The sequence below is a fragment of the Echiichthys vipera genome (assembly GCF_963691815.1).
Source record: "Echiichthys vipera genome assembly, chromosome: 4".
Classification (NCBI taxonomy): domain Eukaryota; kingdom Metazoa; phylum Chordata; class Actinopteri; order Perciformes; family Trachinidae; genus Echiichthys; species Echiichthys vipera.
The window spans coordinates 9,101,384-9,119,709 of NC_139829.1; the positions used below are offsets into that span (position 1 = coordinate 9,101,384).

At 43.7% G+C, this 18,326-nt stretch overlaps 1 protein-coding gene across 1 annotated transcript in view; it reads right to left on the bottom strand.

Annotated features, from left to right (window-relative positions):
* hs3st1l2 (heparan sulfate (glucosamine) 3-O-sulfotransferase 1-like 2) overlaps positions 1-17,542 on the bottom strand; it is a 28,219-nt gene extending 10,677 nt beyond the window's left edge. Inside the window, exon 1 of the mRNA XM_083912251.1 lies at positions 17,217-17,542. The gene's annotated coding sequence lies outside the window, so the exon portion shown is untranslated. The remainder of the gene's footprint in view (positions 1-17,216) is intronic.
* Between the last annotated feature and the right edge of the window lie 784 nt (positions 17,543-18,326).

The window sequence follows — 18,326 nt, forward strand, 5'->3', positions numbered from 1 at the left end:
TCTGTGAAAGGCAGAAGCTGTCATTTGCCTGTTGGGAGAGTCCGCGTATCTTACAAGTTTTGGTGTGTGTGTGTGTATGTGTGTGTCATCTCATCTACATGTGTGCGGCGCCTTTGCCTTTTGTGTGAGCACGCAGCATGCGACCGCCTCCGATCCAAGCCCTTGGAAATATCTTTTTACTGAGTGATGGTATTTGGGGGGTTGGGGGAAGGATTATCCTGTACAGAGAGGCGCAGGGTGGCAGGGAGGCAGGATGGGGCTGAGGTGCAGTTGTGTGTGTGTGTGTGTGTGCGTGCGCTGCAGGAGGGTGTGTGTGTAAGGCAGCAAGGAAGATTGTCCCTGGTAGGGGGTGGCATGGTGAAACGCTTCGGATTGCCAAGCCTGTCATATCACAGAGGCTGTGAGAGTCAGATAAAACTCTCTCTGTCCTCCTTCCTTTCTTTCTTCTTCCATTCATTCCTTCTTCCCTCATCCATCTCTTCTTTCACGCTCTGGACTCCTATTATTTGCTGGGTCTCACCTTCATTCCCTCAGCCATTCGTCTTTCTTTAGATGCAAACTTCCAACTCGGTCGCGTTCTCTCCGTTTTCTGTTTTGTCTCCATACACCTGCTCGTGTCCCGCTCGACCAGTCACGCTTTGCCGATTGCGGTGCACATGCATCACATTCGCGGAGGACGGAGATTGCCTTTCAGAGTAAAAAAAACGAAATGTAACAAGGCTGGTCCTATTTCCCATTTCGTTCCCATTACCCGCCTGGAGAGAAAATGGCTAGCACTCGGAGGGGGGTCTGTAATCAAAATAGATGAAGGCATCTGAGAAAGTCGAGAATCAGTCATGCTTTTCAGATCAGGCCGACCGCGGGCGTTCTTTCAGTGTCCCCTAGTTATCGCACAGAAATGATGGAGGACAATGAACAGTGAGGATTTGGATGGTAGTTTAACATGTTTGATGATGCATGAATATAGACAAGATACTCTACAAGTCCGGTTTTCTCTTACAGAACCTTACCTTTTTAAGTCCAAGGAAGCCTCCAATCTGCTGCCAGATCGAGAGTGAATGCAACTCTCCTGTCTCTATTGAAGTCTATCTGTGTGTGGAGTTCGAGGTACCCTGCACCAGGTACTGGGGCCTGGGGAGACACATGCTTAGTTATCTGCATGAGTTGAAGACTTAATCTTTTCTTGAGAGAGATTCAGAGTAAAGAAGAAAACCCAAAGAGGGCGGAAAACAGATGTAGAGCCTCTTCTCTCTTCATCTCTCTCACTGGCATTCATGTCAATATCTTCTGTGCAATAAAATACTACAGAGATTATTATTATTATTATTATTGAACCAACAAGTCCTCCAAATATCTAATATGTTTGCAGTTTGTCCAACGCCTTAGAATACACATGCAAGCACTTTCTGACGCCAGTGGTCATGATCAAAAAGAAATCCACGTTGGCTGTCTGTAGGGAACTACGCTCTTCTGTGTGCAGCATTTTGTTCTCCTGACCATCCGCTCCAACCCCCTGCCTACATGGAATCCTTGGTGAGTTTACAGTAGCGTCCAATCAGGGCCCAGTAGACTGATGGAGGCCTCTCCTCCCCTCCATGTAATTTTGAACATTTCTTTGTGTCTGTCTGTCTGTCTCTCTGTCTGTGTGTGTGTGTGTTTATCTCGCTCCCTCTGACCTTTGCTGAGTCCTGTCCATCTTTTACCCATCAGCCCCCCGCTGGCTTTCAAATTAGACTCTTTTGGAAGTAAAAACTCTGAGCATCCCTCACCCGCCCCTTTCATCCACTCATCATCTTACTCACTCACACATGCATAACATCCAGATACCCGCCCCCTTCTCCCCTCCTCCCCCTCTTTCTTGCATCTTCAGCCGTGCACGCTCCAAGATCTGGGTCAACCGTATCAAACACCAAAATGCGCCTGCTCCTCTCTGGTGTGTGTGTGTGTGTGTGTGTGCAGGATAAAAAGCGGGGGTTCGACAGTGTTGTTGTTTTATCAGAAAGTGCTCAGGGGGGGCGTCTGATTAGGAAATCCAATTTTATCAAGGGAATCTTTTGTGTGTGTGTGTGTGTGTGTGTGTGTGTGTGTGTGTGTGTGTGTGTGTGTGTGTGTGTGTGTGTGTGTTTGCGCATGCATAAGAAAGCAAGCTGTTTCTGTAGTGTGTGTGTGAGAGAGAGACAGAAGTAAAGCATGCTGACAGTGTGTCTGAATTTTGCTCTAACTAAAAGGGGTTTTGGCCTGAGTGTACGGGCATACATCTACTCTTATGCCTGCGTGTCTGGGGTGTGAGTGTGTGTGTGTGTGTGTGTGTGTGTGTGTGTGTGTGTGTACAGGGCCCAGCACATGCCATTTGATTTTAGAGAGGTGAGAGAGAGCTTGGTCATGCCTTCAGTCATGATGTGGCTTCTTCCTTTCTCAATTTCACTTTTTTGTCGGCCTTCCTCTTCTCTCTTTATCTTTCCTCTTCTTGCAAAAAAAAAGTTTACCAACCATTCAAGGATGAAATTGAAATACAGTCACTGTAAAGCCATAATAGTTCAGTTTACAGCGGTGCTTCAGTCGAATACTTTCTGAAACAAGAAAGAACGCGGAGAGCACATTTCTCCACCAAGGTCACAAAATCTTCTAAACAGGTAAATGTAGTGTATTTTAGCAGCTGGAAATCCCAACAGTTGGGTTTTGGTAAGGCCTAAATTTCTTAGGGTTTTAGAGAATACTGAGTCAAATCTGTGACCACTGAGTTATATCTTACAAAAACATCTGCACATTTGTTATGATATCTTGTGAAACATGACGTTCTATTTAACACTGTGAAAAAGGCAAACGGTACATGACTGTGACCATTATGTGACAGTTAAGTTTAAGCACCAAAACTACTGTTACTACGGTTATGTTTAATATGACCGTTTATTTAACGCAGTGGATGACGACCTTTTCCTGGGAGTGGCCATTATGTAACCGGTTAAGCTTAGGCACCGGAAGAACTTGGTTAAAGTTGTAGTCCATAAGATTTTCATCTCGTTAATTGTCGAAGAAGAAGAAGAATTCCTTTATGAATTTAATTTTTTCACTCCATTATTATATCATTCACACAGGCCTGAAATACACACACATGCACAAACAGGACCTACATACATGCAATCAATGGAGAGATGTCAGAGCGAGGGGGCTGCCAAATGGATTGGCGCCCCGAGCAGTTGGGGGTTCGGTGCCTTGCTTAACAGCACCTCGGCAATGCCCAGGAGATGAACAGCCACCAGTCCCCACTCCATTCATTGTCCACACAGGGACTCGGATCCTACAGTTCCCAGCCGAGTCACCTAGGGACTGAGCTACTGCCGCCCGTCTAAGTTTCATATCCGTCAAAAAGTGAGTTAAAACAATGGTGATTGATCACATGACCCACTAATGAAAGTGCTGCTTTGCTGTGAAATACAGTCTGCGAGTCTGTGGAGACTTTCCTGCGTTAAAATCAAATGCTCCACACAGTTAGAGATGCTTTTTACGTTGTTCACCTTCTCTCTTCAGACCTCCTATCAGTGTGGAGCACGTGAAGGCATCACGCTGCATCACCACTGCAGGAGAGAGCTGCCGATCTACTGACGTCATACAGTCGACACTGTTCGGTTTCCAAAGGAACTCAGGGAGATGAAGTCCCAGAGGCTCGCCTGCAGTTACATCTTACCACCAAAGAGTCGCTAGAAACAACGTATCTCAATTTTTACGAGAACACCTTCAAGGTTTGTGTTTTGGGTTCACATAAGTACTTTAAGTACACGAAAACCGGTCTGCTGGGAGAAAGTCACATATATTTTTAGACCCATTCACCACCCCGACCTCCTCCCCTCTCTACAGTGGATTTTGCCTGATGTCCTTATTTTTCATAATGACTAAAGTTCGCTGCCTTACACAAAACCTCACTATGGGCCTTGATGAATATGTTGATTACGTATGAATTACAGTTAATTTCTTTGAGAGGCACAAAATAAAATCATGTTTTGCAGGATCACCCGGAGTTTGCTTGTGTGCAACCGTCTTCTGCATTTCTGCATTTGCACAACATTTTAAGAGATGTAAAATAGTCCACAATTACAAGAATAAATATAGTAGTATAATATGTCATAAAAAAAGGTCATAAATCTGATGATTCTATTTTTGTGAGGTAGGAAAGTTGATAAAGTGTTGTTTTGCAAAATCTGGGGAAACATCTGTTGTGGCCTAAACAGTAGAATTGTCCTGAAGGAAAGAATCCAGGAATATATTTTCATTCTTGGTTTCACGCTGCTTTATAAGTAGAGTTTTCTGCTCCAAAAACTTTGATGTATTAATTTATTCCTTGGTCCATGAACTGACCCTCCACCAGGGTTCACTGAAAGTTTTTAAAGTGGTAGTATGTCTGCAGTATTTTGGCAACAAACATAAACAAAAATATATTTTACTTTGCAGACCACACAAATGCTTAATTCACAACCCTGTCCCCACCCCAATGATAACATCCCTGTTTATACACACACACACACACACACACACACACACACACACACATAGACATAACCCATGTGGTCTCTCTCACAGTGACAGTGGTCCGACAGCTTGGCCTGACAGTGAGAGGAGACTGACCCGTCAGAGTGGATTTAACCCGACTGTCACTGAGTGATGGGACACTCGAGGGGTGCGTGTGTGTGTGCGTGTATGTGTGCGTGTGTTATCGGGGTAAGAGGGGTGGGAGGATTGGAGTGAGTCCCTCTTGGCACATCAGCGAGGTCAGCAGATCCGGGGCTACAGATGACATTGACATGTTTTATCCGGGTTATTTCAGTGTCGTTTGCTGTGCCATTGAGTATCATACTTGTGTACATATGGGCGTCTGGAATGAGGCCGAGCTGACAGATGGGGGCGGGCGAGTTGTGTCTGGTCAATATCATCACGGGCCATTGAGCCCAAATATTATCTGGGTCCTGAACAGTTTTTTCTGGGTTACATGCTGTACATGCAGAAGGAAAACAAACCACAGTGAAAGGGGAGGGGGGGGGGGGGGGGGGGCAGATGGTGTTTATGCAGAAAGAGGAGAATTTGTGGAGGAAGTAGATTGGAAAGTGACAGAAGAAGAGAAAAGATAGAGAAGAAAGAAATGATGCACCAGCATCATCAGGTGTGTTTGGGCTCCTGCTGCTGGCTTACCATGGCAACGATTGTTTAGATGTCACCTGGGCAGTAGACCCCGGGGACGAAGGATTATTAAAGCCAGGAGGTTGGTGGAGGGATGGAAAAAGAGAGACAGAGAGTGAGAGAAAAGAGAGGGTGGTGGTGATTACAGATGATGCCACAGTTGGTGTGGTGTTACTGCCAAATGGTGCCCTACGGCGATGGTAATAAACCAAACCGGCTGCTGGTGACTTTGTCGGCCAAAATGGACGATTAGTCTGATTGGTGTCTCAACTGTTCATCTCTAAAGTCAACACCGACATGCAGAGACACACACCCTGGTGAGCAGCTTTAATTTGGGCCTCAATTCCAGATCCAGAGTGTTATTGGTTTAAATCACAAAGGTCACATGAGTCTGAATAATGTTCATGTCTGCAAACAAAGGAGGTGATAAAATAAGGTAATAAATATGACAGCTGACATATTATTCAGCAGAAGTCAAGTAAAAATAAACAAACATGTCAGAGTGATGATGGTGTCATTGCTCAGCCTTTTAAACTGCTCCTCAGGCAGGTGAGCTCCTAGCTGTCAGCCAGACGCATGTTATTAGTGCGTTTTTGTCAAATCTCCTCTCTTTGCACTCAACGTCTGTTTTTTTCATATGCCCTGTATGGGGCAGGAGGAACGGATGTTTTTGGCCAGTTGGAGCATCAGAGATTTATCCAAATCATCGAAACACAATGCCACACTGTCATGATACAGACCTGAATTCAAGTGGGTAAAGTATCCCTTTAAGTTTGAGTGTTAAACTGTGAGTGTATATTTATAGAAATGGATGCATAATGCGTGTGTTTTCTTTAATGGCAGGCACATTCGAATTTTTTAATACTATATTATTTCTGCCTCTTTATGCTTGGGTGAACTGTTGTATCAGTTGTGTTGTGTCAAATGACACCATTAAAGTGTTTAAAGGAAGAAAATCAACAGAAATGTCCCTTCTGTTTTTGTGGATAATTAGGCAAGGGGCTAGCTTTAGCACTTAACATTTGCGGGTCATTTTAGATTCTTCAATTTGACAGTTGCAAAAAAAAAAAAAAAGTGAAACTGCGAGCCAAACAGGAAGCGCGTTATGGACATGGAGTCCTGCAGCAGCTACAAATTGAGTCCAAAAGTCTGACTCACAGTGCAGGCAGAGACGTAGGTGCAAATGCATGCACATGTATTTACACGCAGACGGCAAATTGCACTCTAATCACTGTATCCGCTTCATGGCTCTTTGCTCCACTGGTGGTACATCTTTTCTTTCTTTCCCTCTTTGAGCTCCATATCCCACTGACTCTCCAGACTGGCTCGTTCACCCCCTTGGTGTGCACACAAATGACACAGCGACACACACAGATGCACAAATTCAGTCAACCCATAGGCACAGAAACATGCACCTTCACTCTGTCGAGCTTATTCTCACATACACACACACACACACACACACACACACACACACACACACACACACACACACACACACACACACACACACACACACACACACACACACACACACACACACACACACACACACATGTGCACACAGCAGAAGACATGAGGTGCCTAGCAGGGGGTGGTTTTGATTGACCAAGCACTTTATGGCTCTTAAATGGCTTTATTGCCTTCACACTTAACCCCCACACATCACCAGCTCCTTCCTCTTCCTCCCTGTCACACCACAACACACAGTCCGTCTCTGCAACTGGGAATTAATGAGAGCCATCACTAACCTCTCACACACTCACACACACACACACACACACACAAACACATATTGCCACCCATCTTGTGATTTGAGCTCCCCCCTATTGTCTGGTATCCGTCAAGGTCACCCCGCAAATCTAGGGCGCCGCTCCTCCCTCTGGAGTCTTTTTGTTTGCCCTTCATGACCTTGCTTTGATTTTCTTTTTCCTAAATCCTGGCCTGCTCCCAAAATATGTCTAATGACTTTGTTACTGTACAGAAGAGGTCGATATGGGAGATTAGGTTGATTGATTTTAATTGACCGGGCACCAGGAGGCGGGAGGGCGGTGGATGTGCTTAGACTGTCAGTTAGGTTTGATGGATATGAGAGTTTGAAGGCTGCTACTTATCACCGTTGTTCAAAAGAGAGAGAGAGATCATTTGTGTTTGAGTCATCATTTAGATTTTTGGCAGGAAAAGCATCAGAAACGTTATAAAAACCACCAAAAACATCTGATAAAATGCTGCTTAAATGTGTAATCTGTAACTCTCCTTTAACTGCTCTCTACAAAACAACACATTTTCCAGTATTCTCACTCAGTCAAAGTTCCTCTGTTATTAGTATTCGTCTCAGGTGAGAGTGATGTTCCTGTTCAGATCATCCCCTAGCCTGAAAACTTTGGCTCGGGCGCAGTGTCGACAGGAATGGCGCTGTTGTGCTGTTGAGCTTGACACTGAAACCCAGCCAGCCGCAGGACAGCTGCTCTTCCGACCTCTGAGCTCCGTGTGCAGGAGGGCAAGTGAAAGGAAAATTCCCCCCAGGGATCAATGCAGTATAACTTCATTAACAGAGCTGAAATACATCATGTAGACAAACAACCCAGAGTCCATCTCGCCCTACAATAAATTGTGTGAGTTTTCGGCCTTCAGTGTTTGTCTTGACTTGTAACTCTGGATGTTAATAATTCAATGTTTGGAGAGCTCAAGCACTATTACATCACGTTCATTTAGCCGACGATTTTATCCAAAGCAACTTACACTATCAGTGCATAGAAGCATGAAGACATTCACCAAAAAGTGCAAGAATCATGCAAATGACAAAAAATGATCACTATAAAAATGGTCTTTAAGCTGTATGTCTGTGTCAGCTGTGTCTTTCCGGCATACGCCCTGTAGCTGGTGTGAGCGCCATTCAGCAGCCAGTCGTTAGAGCCACAAACAAAGAGCTTCAAACGCAACTTGCTAACCCAGGAGCAAGAGCTACATGACGGGTGCTACTGTATCGATTGGCAGGTTTAAAGCCATTTCACACACATTTCCCGCTGAAAAATCAGCTGGATCTCGATTCCAGTCAAAACAGATATTTAACCACAGAATAAAGCAACTAACAAATAAATACTGCATCATGTAGAGCCGGCGCACCCTGGACACCTGGCTGGAAAAGAAACTACTGGCTGCTGTTCAGAGACAATCAGTTACAGGTGCTCATGTTTACTGTCACTCAGCTCATTTAAGTTTTGAAAGGAGAGAAGTCGTTTGCGCCCGTGTTATTAACATACTCGAGCGCAGCTTAAAATTAGCCAGAAAGCACAATTGTTATAAAGTCCTTTTTATTCTAGCCTCACTAACAACAGAAATGATAATTATACAGTAGGATGGAGCTAAGCTAAACCTGCTTCAGGTAACCGCTCAGTTTCATTCATTTGAGCAATGAGACCGCGGCTCTCCCGTGAATACTACCAGGGTACAATGTCTGATTCGCTTTATTTTCTACGCGTGACGAAAACGGAACAAGGCAACTCGGATAGTTTGTACCACACCCAGAGCGCATAGTTGACTTGATGGTTGGCAGTGAGAAACAGCTCAGTTGCCCACCACCAGATGCCGCATCACACCAACGTGAATCTTTCACCGCCATTGTTGTTGTTGTTAAATGTTCGTGCATGGTCCCTCCTTCTATTTTCTATGTCCGAACAGGCGCACATAAATGACGTCAGAACCGTCGTAGGCCTCGTGCTCGTGCTCGTACACGTGCGCACGCTCGTGCTCGTACATGTGCAAACGCGCTCTACAAAAGCCCACCTCTCTCAGGCGGGCCGGGGACGGCCCGCTGTCCACAGATATGCGCGGAGCGGGTGCACTCACACTGGTCAAACACACTAGGCTTTAGCTGAAAAAACGGTTTTGGCCCGGTGCAGAAGGACAGTGTGAGTGCGCCCTTAGTTTTGCGCAACTGAACTCAACTTTAATTGTAATCAAGTTTTGATGACCGATTTAAACAACAGTCTTCAGAGGCAGCCTTAATAATCACAGCCTGAAAATGAGATGAATGAAATGTTGACTAACTTGGCGAGGTTTAGGTTTAAGATTCTCTCACTCTGTCTTTGGGTAAACGATTAACAAACTCACAAATTCGGTCCGCGCCTGCAGGTCGTCCGCACCTGCAGGTCTCGTCCAGAAAACAGGGTGGTACCGTCATAACACAAATTATAATTTTGTGGTCGTGCTGGCTCCCTCCATCTGCCATCCACCTGGAGTTCTTGTCCCCGCAGAGCTGCTGAGGTGTGATGGCATCAGCAGTGTATGTGTGTGTGTGTGTGTGTGTGTGTGTGTGTGTGTGCGTGCTTCCATGCTAAGCTGGAGTCACTGCGGACTTTCACCCTGACAGAGCAGGCTGCTGCCGTGCTGATGAACTCCTACTCCAAGGTTTTACAAACACAGTTAACATTGACCTCCTGAGTGCAGACCTCACTCCAGCACCAGCTCTTCATGCACCACCACATCCTTAAATGCTTAAAGTAACATAAGTAAAGTAACTCCCTTAAGTTACTGAGAGAGCATTATTTCTTGTGGGAAACCCCGACATCAAACTTGAGTCCCCGTCAAGCTGCCACCTTGCAACACAAGTGATGACCAGATTTCATTATGCTTCATGCACGTCCCTGACTGAACCAACAATAGTCTTCAGCTGTGTCTCATTTGTGGGTTTTGCGGCTCCTCGATCCTCATGCTTGCAATCCGAAAATGGTTGCAGCCCTCCATCTTGAACGACACCCCAGTTCCTTAAATGTATATTGAGATGAGAGGAGGCTCACCAGAGGAGCTGTAAGCAAAGACACACCGGTGTCTAGTTTAAGAGGAGGTGTTTTTTGGCATCTGTGGTATAAAAAAAGACTATAGGGATGCAAAAAACCCGAAAACGACCATAAAGAGCTGTTGAATGATTGAAAATAGACACAAAACAACCGCACAAAGACAAAAAATTACGACAAAGACACACAAAATCATTTAAAATAGATGTAAAATAACCAGGGAGAGAAACAAAACAATAACATAGAAACGTAAAATGACTAAAAATAGATGCAAAACAATTACAAAGACGATAAATGAACGTAAAATGACCCAAAAAGGAAAACAAAATGACTACAAAACAACTAAAAGTAGACTCTCGGGTGTCTTGTTGCTACGTAGATAGAGTGGGGGGGCCTTCTACATGTCTGTGCCCAGGGGCCTGTGTCCCACCATCCGGCCATGCTTCACGCAATAACATATCAACATGTGTGTTAATTTAAAAGATAAAAAGTATGGCATCCGTAACATTCTATTGTGCAAAGTTGTGAATTGAATGTATTTGAATTCAAAGTAAATATATGAGTTGACGTGAACACTGTACTTCTCCTCTGACAGAGATCGTCACATACAGCTGTATGATAAAACAACGGACAGCCCATGCAGCTGTGCCACACATCATATTTAATTGACGCCTCCGAGGCACGGATGTCTCATTTTGTCAAATGCCTGTTGCCTCGACGACTCCTCTCCTCGTGTCTCTTCCTCGCCTCTTCGTGGGCGGGACCAAAGACGCCTAGAGAGGAGTCGAGGAGAGGAATCCGGGGTGTACACAGTGGAAAATGGGAACACACTCTTGTCTTTAAAAGCATGATATACACTTGAGAAAGGTGAGCATGTTGTGCACTGTGATGGATAACTGATTTTAGAAAATCAGCTAAAACATGCAGAAACATCTAATCAATGTGCACATTTTAATGAACAGAAAGAAGTCCTAAAGTTAACTCTTAATTGAAAAAAAAGTAGACAAAATCCCCCTTTTTTTAGGATGTGACTGTCTTCCGCTTTCATAACTGCATCAATTTCCGTGAAAGTAAACGTGAAATAAGTCACTTTGGAACAAAAGTGTTGAGTAACGGATGAAGCTTGAAAATTCAGCACGCCGTGATAAAACTCTTGAGGGGAGCCAGTCGGAAAAATGACACTTAAAAGTTTTGATTGTAGGAAGTCGTGCGTGCGTGTGTGTGTGTGTGTGTGTGTGTGTGTGTGTGTGTGTGTGTGTGTGTGTGTGTGTGTGTGTGTGTGTGTGTGTGTGTGTGGCTCATTGGCTTCCCTGTTAGACCTGAAGATCATTCAGTGAAGCTCTTCTCCTCTTTATGTCACACACTGCTTCTCACACACACACGGGTCATGCTTTCCTCACACACAAATAAGCATACGCACGTTGCCAGTTTTGTGATTTTGAGAGTGTGTAAGAGTGACTGAAATAGGGGGACTGTATGTGTGTATGTATGTGTGTGTGTGTGTGTGTGTGTGTAGCCCGGTTCAGTGCGCTTCAGAGGACGTATGCACTCTGCTCATAAATAAGGACCATGCATTATTCAGGGCTGCTCCTCCAGCTAATGCCCCTTAATGTGCCCAAACAGCCATAATGTACTCTGCTACCAAGGTGGCAGAGACCCCTTCACATACTCCCATATACACACACACACACACACACACACACACACACACACACACACACACACACACACACGCACGCACGCACACACACACACACACACACACACACACACACACACACACACACACACACACAGGCAGACATCAAACCTCCACCCCTAGATTTGACGCTGTGTCTTTGTCAGTGTCGCTCTCAGGCTCTTATCTCCTTCACAAATCGTTCCATTTTCCTAATTCCCCCCCCAAAAATCCATTTTTCTTTTGATCCAGATTGCTCTTGCTCACACTGTCTCGCCATATTTCCATCGAACTCTTGCTCCGTTTTGTCCCTAATTCTCCGTCCTCACCATATCCCACTTGTTCCCCCCTCTCATACTTCTCCCCACTGTCTCTTTGTTTTATTTGAACAGAAAATACATCTGAGTACGGTTCTTCCTCTCCGCAGGCCCCCGGGGTGCCAGCTTTCTGCAGAATTAGGATTCTTTCTACAGGGATTTGTGGCAGCGGAGCTTCCTAAATGCGTAATCTTAATCAGTTTTTGTGAGGAAATTAAAAAGATTAAATTCGGAGGTAAACAGAAAAGCGTTTGGAGCCCCCCAAAAAAGACATGAAAAACCATAAAGTCAGTTTACGGTGAAATGTTTATCGCTGCTGCTTTGCTCGTCTGCATTTTATCGGCAGTGTTTTATATTCTAATCACTTTGTAATTGATTCGCTTGTTTACCCTCTGTGGTTTTTTTGATTGCTTTAGTGTGTGTGTGTGTGTGTGTGTGTGTGTGAGTGTGTGTGTGCGTGTGTGTGTGTGCGTGTGTGTGTGTGTATGTGTGTGTGTGTGTGTGTGTGTGATCATCTTTGGGAAGCCCTTTAACTCTTCTGAGGGGTAATATAATTTAAGCTTTATATTTGTTATAAGAAACTACGCATGAATGAGGCATTGTTTGTTTTTCTCTCTCTCTCAGGAGACACTTAAAGTTGTACTCTGTAAGATTTTCATCTATTTAATTGTCTTTTAAGTTTCTGTCTATCACAGTGTCATTAAAACAGTGGTGATGGATCATACGACCCACTAATAAAAGCATTTCTACTCGCATTTTTGCTGAGTATTATAATATCCGTGTCTGTGGAGACATTTCCACCCTAGATGTTAATAGGCCGCAGCAACGGTTATGCTGCGTTCACTATTAATCTGAAATCAGGAACTTCTGATTCAGGCTTGTAGTATATGCAGACGTGTAATAGCGTAACATATAGGGGACGGACTGCAAGTAGAGAGTTGAATGTGTTTCAATAAAGTCTGCTGCTTTAATTTGAAACATTCAGAGCCGGAAAAAACATACAGACTGGCGCATATTTGATATGTTTTGTCTTCGTAAAGTCAGTTAAACTTGGCCAGTCAATGCTCACGCTAACTATCCACTTCTCAACAACACTGTAAAACACACGTGACCATGTATTTCTGCATTAGCATGACAGATTTAAAGTAATTTAATGCGATCTCTTTGTTTACAAGACGCGCCAGGTCTCAGTGTAACCTCTCACATGACATTGATTGCTCACAGTTTGTTTTGAGACACACAAAACACACCCCCTTAATCCCCCCCCCACTACACACACACACACACACACACACACACACACACACACACACACACAGACCAGACAATGACTCCATTCATCCCTTTGCTCTCTCTCTCTCTCTCTCTCTCTCTCTCTCTCTCTCTCTCTCTCTCTCTCTTCGCTCCTCTTTTTAGAAACACACTGAAGGTCAAAAACACAAAAACACACCCGATCCGTCCCTTCGCAGCCTCTCTGACCTGGATCTGCTGCGGTTGTTTCGTCTTTTTCTTTTTTTTGTTTACAGTCTGTTTTGAGTTCTTCATACGCTCCAGAGAAGGTATCCTCTTCTTCATAGTACAGACTAACCAATTAGTCATGTGGTAGTGTCATTATAAGTGGTGTCGGTGTTGAATTACTACTGATAAGTGTTCAAAGTAGATACAAATGATATTATTAATCTTGTGGCCAACATTATTTAACATCTTTATGCTCCCACTAGGACAAATCATGCAAAATAATAACATTGAGCACCATTGCTATGCCGATGACACCTAAATCTTTGTAGCGCTATCATCAAATGACTATTGCCCCATAGATCGTCTGTGCCAGTGCATTGAGCAGGTCAAACACTGGATGTGCCAAAATTTCCTTCAACTAAATGAGGATAAAACTGAGATAATTGTTTTTGGTGCTAAGAAAGAAAGGTTTAAAGTCATCCAACACCTTCAATCACTGTCCCTGAAAACCTCAAATAAAGCCAGAAATCTTGGGGTTATTATGGATTCTGATTTACATTTCGACAGTCACATCAAATCAGTAACAAAATCGGGCTACTATCACCTCAAAAATGTAACAAGACTTAGAGGGCTCATGTCAGCTCAAGACTTAGAAAAACTTGTCCATGCCTTTATTACCAGTAGGCTAGACTACTGTAACGGTCTCCTTGCAGGTCTTCCCAAACAAACTGTCAGACAGCTACAGCTTGTTCAGAACGCTGCTGCTCGAGTTCTAACAAAGACCAGAAAATGTGAGCACATTACACCAATTCTTAAATCATTACACTGGCTTCCCCCTCACATCAGAGAATTGATTTCAAAATCCTCCTGCTCACATATAAATCACTACATGGTCTAGGGCCGAGGTATGCCACTGATATGCTCCCACTACATAAGCCTTCTAGATCACTAAGATCCTCTGAGACCAATCTGTTAGTGGTTCGCAGAGTAAACTCAAATCAAGGGAAAGCATCTTTCAGTCATTATGCAACAAACAGCTGGAATAAAGTTCCTGAAGATGTGAGACTTTCACCCACTCTGACCCCTTTAAAACTAGACAGAAAACTTTTATGTTCACCTTAGCTTTCTGCTAAATCTTTGCACTTTTAACGTCCGCACTGTTTTTATTATTGTCTATGTTTTTATTCTCTTTGTCTTTCTGTAATGCATTTTAATTCATGACATGTTGTGCTGTGAAGCACTTTGAGTCTGCCTTGTGTATGGAAAGTGCTATACAAATAAAGCTGCCTTGCCTTGTCTATTAGAAGAAAGATGCAACTGATAACCCAATAAAATAAATATAACTTCCCCATTCCATGTCCTCTAGGATGACCCGTTAATCTTTGCCCTCCGAAGCCATTATGTTGGATCAGTCTAAAGATGTGACGACGCCGTGGTGGAGGTTTTGTTAGATTTGGGCCTATGAACGCGTCTTGGTTAAGATTAAAAGACAGATTCTTGGTTTGGGTTAAAATTAGTATTTTTTAAAAGAGACTTTCAGAGTCACGGTTACAATAATAGCCACATGGTTCCGGTTAGGGAACAATCGCGGTCATGGTTAAGAAAACAGTGTTAACTGTTTGTAGGAAACAGGAAACAAACTGCTGCCTCCTGTGTTAAAGCCTGGCGTTTTGTTGACCTTGTCAATGCACGATCCCTTATAGCGGATGATTGAGGTTAGGCATCCACCTCGAATGGGGTCAAGATAGTCTATTGTCAGGGGAGAGAACAAACCACCTATAACCACCCTGACCTTCCTCCCCCTTTGGACTTTGCGGCTCTACAATAACATCATCCAACTTCCAGCTTTGCAGACGGACAAAGAACACATTATTATTATAGTGTCTGTCTGAATATACCTGTATTCACCAAAACACTCTTTAAACCCAGTCTGCTCTGATTGGCTTGCAAGAAAAATTAAAGTAAAAGTACATAAAAAAAGAAATGTATGAGCACAAGCACTGAAAAAGTGAGTTTTTCATAATATGTCCCCTTCCAACAAATGTCACCCAACATGCTACTTTGCTAATGGACAAGACTCCATTAGCAAAGTAGTGTTTTTTCCATGATTTTGACAAGAGAACTGGATACAGTGTTCGAGACGGAGCCCTGTTTAGTTGTTCAGTATGAAGCAAAAAAAAAGTTTTAGTTCAATTTCCTTGTCTAAAAATACCCAGATGTTTGGCATTACTTCTCCTGGTCAAGTTGGCTAGTTCACTCTGCTAACTTGAATTAATTCTGATAGAAAACACATTTTGTGAAGGCTGTGACACTCAAAAACGTGTTTCCACAGAATGTATTGATGGCATCACAACCCCGACACAGAAGTTGTAATTCCATCGTTTGTCCACTATGTCAAATTGGCTTCAAAGCGTGTCACTTCCTGGGTTCCTGGTCACAGTCCATGCAGCCACTAGAGGGCTTTGCTGCTTTCCTTTCCCACTGGAGTTAAATTTGCTCAGATCTGGCTTTCGTCTTCAAACGACAAACGACTCTGCAGTAGTCACGGGTATTTATTGGCTCCAGCTTCGATGGCACTGATGGAAACATGACACCTGGGTAGACATGATGGTTTTCACACCCCTTTTCTAGCGGGCGATGATGTGCTCCGTCTGTGACTTCTGCCACACTCCGTCCGTCTCCATGCAGGCAGCGCTCGAACATCAGTCCACATTAGACGACACCAAGTTGGAGAGTTTGAAACTGAATGTTATTTGCTTCATTCTTAATCTAATTTTCTACTTTTAAAATGCTGTTATTGATGCATCCTCTTATGATCTGTGAATTAATGTATGTATATTTCATATTACGATTATATATTATGATATTATTGTATATTTGTAATGTAATGTATTTCTGTATTTTTACTGTTAACCTGCCCTGTTTTCTAGTGCAGTCGTGATATTGAACTGCCAATGGGAAAGGAGTCTATCGCCTAGGTTTTTAGGGTTTTTCCAGTTTTAACTAAACCTGCATTTACACGCCGATTTTGGTGTGATAAGGGTTTCAGAATGCTTGAGGCTAAACAAAATTATCCTGCAACTCAATTACAAAAATCCTAAATTAACATCACTAAAGACCAACAAGTCTAACAGCAAAAAGATTTCATACAAACTAAACTAGAAGTAGAATCACTTCCCTATAAACCAAAGATTTGCCTTCTTTTCCTGGTGTCGCTGAAAGTAAAGGAACAAGCGCTGGTGTTCTGTTACTTCAAACCTCACCAAATCCTCTGCAGGAGCATCCCTGCGACTCTATGAAAACGAGATACTCTTTTGTTAGATTTCCAAACTTCCTTCTGAAGCATTTCCCTTCTGCCTTCGCTCCCATCTCACTCTGCCTCTGACTGTGTAAACCCAGCGCATGCTTGGATTCACACACAAAAAAGACCTCCTCAACTTCATCTGCACGGATCAATGAACCTTATACATTTCCCCCATTCTTTCCTCACGTGTGTCAGCATTTACGGCTCGAGCAACTCACTGCTTACTTATGTCTTTACTGTACGCTCTCTCACAGATACAACAACAAGCCTCCACAGAAAAGAAAGGGGCAAAAAGTTGCAGTAAAGCGAGGGCAGATGAGGTGAAGTCCAGGCACCCGGCTGTGCCTTTTTCACCTGATGCACACATTGCACTTTGTGTAAATACTGGCTGATTCACACAGTGTAGTGGCTCTTTCAGATTCAGTGTGCTATTATGAAGAAGATAAGCAGTGAGTGAATGAAAAAGATTCTTTTTTTAAAAAAAGAGGTCTTACCTGATTGAGGTTTTCCTCAAATGTATTTTCTCTTCTTCTTCTTCTTCTTCTTCTTCTTCTTCTTCTTCTTCTCCTTCTTCTTCTTCTTCTTCTTCTTCTTCTTCTTCTTCTTCTTCTTCTTCTTCTTCCTCTCCTCTTTCTCCTCTTTGCCGGTCTCTTTCCTCCTTGCTTGCTTCCTTCCTTTCTCTCATCAGTTTTGCTTCAGGTCCCCAGAGGAGGTGAGGAGGTGTGTGTCAAGTGTCTGAGCGTGCGTGCACGTGTGTGTGGTATGTGTGTGTTTGCGTGTGTGTATGTATGTGTGTGTGCTGGTAAGAGAGCGACTGCTTTGTGCTGCCGACCTCAGTGAGCGCGTTGTTGCGACTGAGTGACTGGGAGAGAGGGAGGGGAATGTGTGTGTGTGTGTGTGTGTGTGTGTGTGTGTGTGTGTGTGTGTGTGTGTGTGTGTGTGTGTGTGTGTGTGTGTGTGTGTGTGCGTGCGTTAGAGAGAGAGAGATTAGTTCACAAACAGATCTCCGCCTCAGGGAAACACCCCACTCCGTCTCCTCCTTCCTCCCTCTTTGCTTCTCCTTCTTGTCTTTCCTATTATCAGGTCTTTTCTTTCATCTGATCACCTTGAAGGACTCATGGAGCAAAAGCATTCCCACTCCTCTTCCTCCTCTTCCTCATCCTCTCTGCTCCCATTCAACTCCGTCTGATCCTCCTGCTTGATTTTTTTTTAACCTCCTTTTTGTTTTTTTTCCGCCTCATATTTTCCCTTCAGTCTTGCTGTTGCGAGTCCCCTGAATCATAAATAAGTTAAAGAGAGCTGGCACAAAACAGCACGGAGGAAACAAAACAACCCCAATATCTCTGATCTCTCTCTCTCTCTCTCTCTCCCTCTCTCTCTCTCCCTCTCTCTCTTTCTTTGTTTGACCCCATATCAGTGAAAAGTATGTTATCTTTTTTTTGCACTTTGCGTGTTTTTCCTGCCTTTGACTCCACAGACATTTCATTTAACAGTGAGGCAGTGGGATTAGAGAGAGAAAGGAATCTTTTCAAATCATTTCAGGGACAAACGGCTTATTCACGGTTGTTGAGTGTGACTTGACACAAAGTTGTTATAGCTGCAAC